The 2590-nt window shown below is 29.9% G+C and overlaps 1 non-coding gene across 1 annotated transcript; it reads right to left on the bottom strand.

The window, feature by feature from the left end:
- Positions 1-296: 296 nt before the first annotated feature.
- TRNAR-UCU lies at positions 297-369 on the bottom strand. Its single transcript has one exon. It is a non-coding gene; the product is annotated as a tRNA-Arg (tRNA).
- Positions 370-2590: the final 2221 nt, after the last annotated feature.

Below are 2590 nucleotides of genomic sequence, written 5' to 3'. Positions count from 1 at the left end.
CCACCATCAATCAACTTTAAGAAAAATAATAATAAATTTAAAATAAGGCCCACTATCCATCTTTATTATGATGGACGGTGAAGATCAAACACCGTATGTATTTTTACATACAATTTTTTCTGTGTGGAATGATTTTTCATGCATGAACTCATTTATTTCACTTTTTAAAGTAACATTTGTTATGTGACATGTAAATTTGGTATGGATTTATTGTAAAAACGAAGGTTAGCTGTTAATTATTGTAAAAACACGCCCGGTGGGACTAAAGAAATTATAAAAAAATAAAAGAAGCAAAACACGCCCGGTGGGACTCGAACCCACAATCGCCTGATTAGAAGTCAGACGCCTTATCCATTAGGCCACGGGCGCCATCAGTCATATTTTATTTTATATGACAATAAAGCTACTTTAAAACCCAATAATTTAAGAAAAAAGATTTACATATATACCACTCAAGACATATCTAACACCTCTATATATAGAGCTGTCAGAACGGTTTTTTTTTCGCGAACAGCTCATGTTCAGCTCGTTAAGAAACTCGTGTTCAACTCATTCGCTAAGTTAACGAGCTGAACACGAATAAATATTTGTTCGTGTTTTGACTCGAAATACTACTAATCAATTATATATATGTCTTTGATGAGTAGTATGCTTTAAAAATTTAATTGACTGCAAGGCTATAAAGATTTATAATCAATTAAAAGTATTGATGAATAAAATAGAATAAAAATTATTAAAATAGATTCAAATGATGTTTTAAATCTTGCCCCAATCCTCAACATCTTACGGCTACGTGATTAGGGTTGTCAAAATAACTCTTTGTTCGTGAACGGTTCGGCTCTCTAAGCAAACGAGCCGAATACGAACACACTTTTTGAGCTTGAAATTTAAATGAGCCGAACACGAGTTGAACCTGGGCTCGCTCGTGTTCGACTATTTTACACCCTTATATGTATATATATATATCATCTTATATATGCGAGTTAAGATGATAATAGTTTCTGTGATATGAAAATTTTGAATGCTATAAACCTTAAAAGTAAGGTTTAGGTATTAGAAATAAAAAAAATACATATGAATTGGGTGGTTTGTATGTAAAATGCCACAATAAAAAATATTTGAACAAATCCCTTCTTTGATTTAGAACATCATGTGTTTCTCTTCATTTGATTTTCTTAATTTTGCCTTGCGTTCTTAAGAACTTGGTCTTTAATTTAAATTTGTATGTTACCAAGCTATGAATAAAGTGTGGTAACGCAATGAATCTCACGCAAATAATATATTCTGCTAAAATTTTATTTTCATTTTTTTTTAAAATTTTTTTTTTTTTTTTTGTTTTTTTTTTTTTTTTTTTTTTTTTTTTTTTTGTTGTTTCACAATTCCTACATATTTACACATCTAAATATTCTATATTCATAAGAAGATGTATTCTTCTTTAAGAAAATGAAAATTAATTATAGTAATATAATTTTTTTCTTATATTAATAAATAAATAAATAAGAATTGTGTGGCGTGTATGTAAAAGCCTCTCTCTCTTTTTTTCAATTATTCATTTCAATTATGCAATCATATTGATTTTCAATATGCAAAGTTTTTTGTTTCGTAGATATTGTTTTTTTCATAGAAATGGCAGAAAAACGTCAAAATTACTCTTCAATATCTGACAAAATATTGCATGCGTTGTTCGGATGACAGACCAAGTAATGCATTTGACGGTATGGTGCAATTCATGCCGTCAACTACATGTTTGATTAACCGAACATAATATTTTCTCCAAATATTCTAAGACAATCATCTTTTTTTTAGTAATTTTTTTTAAAAAAATTTACATCTATTTTTATTTGTTTTGTAGACCATCTTTTTTTTAACCGGTCAAGAATTTGTTAGCGATGAGACACATTCATTCTTATTGAATCCACTTTAGACTCCACATTTTGTGACAAGAACACTTCAAGTCTACGTTATCTGTGTTCTACACTTGTCTACTTTGTTTGTAGGGCTAGTTAAATAGTGAAATACATATTTTTATGCATAGGGAATGTGGTATGTATGTAATAAGGGAAGTTAATGTCACACCCCAACTGGCCCCCCTTTAAAGGTCAGCTAAGATGCGACAAATGTGGAGAATTCAACCAGACTTAATTCTCAACAACGCTCGTTCTGACTTGTATAATCAAGACCCAGTGAGTGATTAACTAGTCTAACTATATTATCGAAACATACGTAATACATTACATTTCATAATTCATTTATATACATACTTGGAAGCATGAAAATCATATCATCCAAAACACTTATAATATACAAAGTTGCAAAATCCAATATAATAAAAGTACGTACCAAAAATATATGTACAAGCTCCCAAAACTATCGTGCAAATGTTGTACCAAACAAACCTGACTACTCGTTTCTGTGCTCATTGGCCCTACCTAGAATGCAACAATAAAGAATGAACAACAAACAAACTTAGAGAAATAATCAGGGGTAACATAAAATTTTATACATGGAAAAGAAGCAATGTGCAAGATCATATGAAATTGCACATGTTTATACACAAGTCATAACATGTTAGTATAGTAGAAAACATGAA

Source organism: Phalaenopsis equestris, unplaced genomic scaffold (assembly GCF_001263595.1).
Source record: "Phalaenopsis equestris unplaced genomic scaffold, ASM126359v1 Scaffold000024, whole genome shotgun sequence".
Lineage (NCBI taxonomy): Eukaryota > Viridiplantae > Streptophyta > Magnoliopsida > Asparagales > Orchidaceae > Phalaenopsis > Phalaenopsis equestris.
The sequence above is the reverse complement of the archived record's forward strand: the minus strand, read 5'-3'. Positions and strand labels throughout refer to the sequence as shown.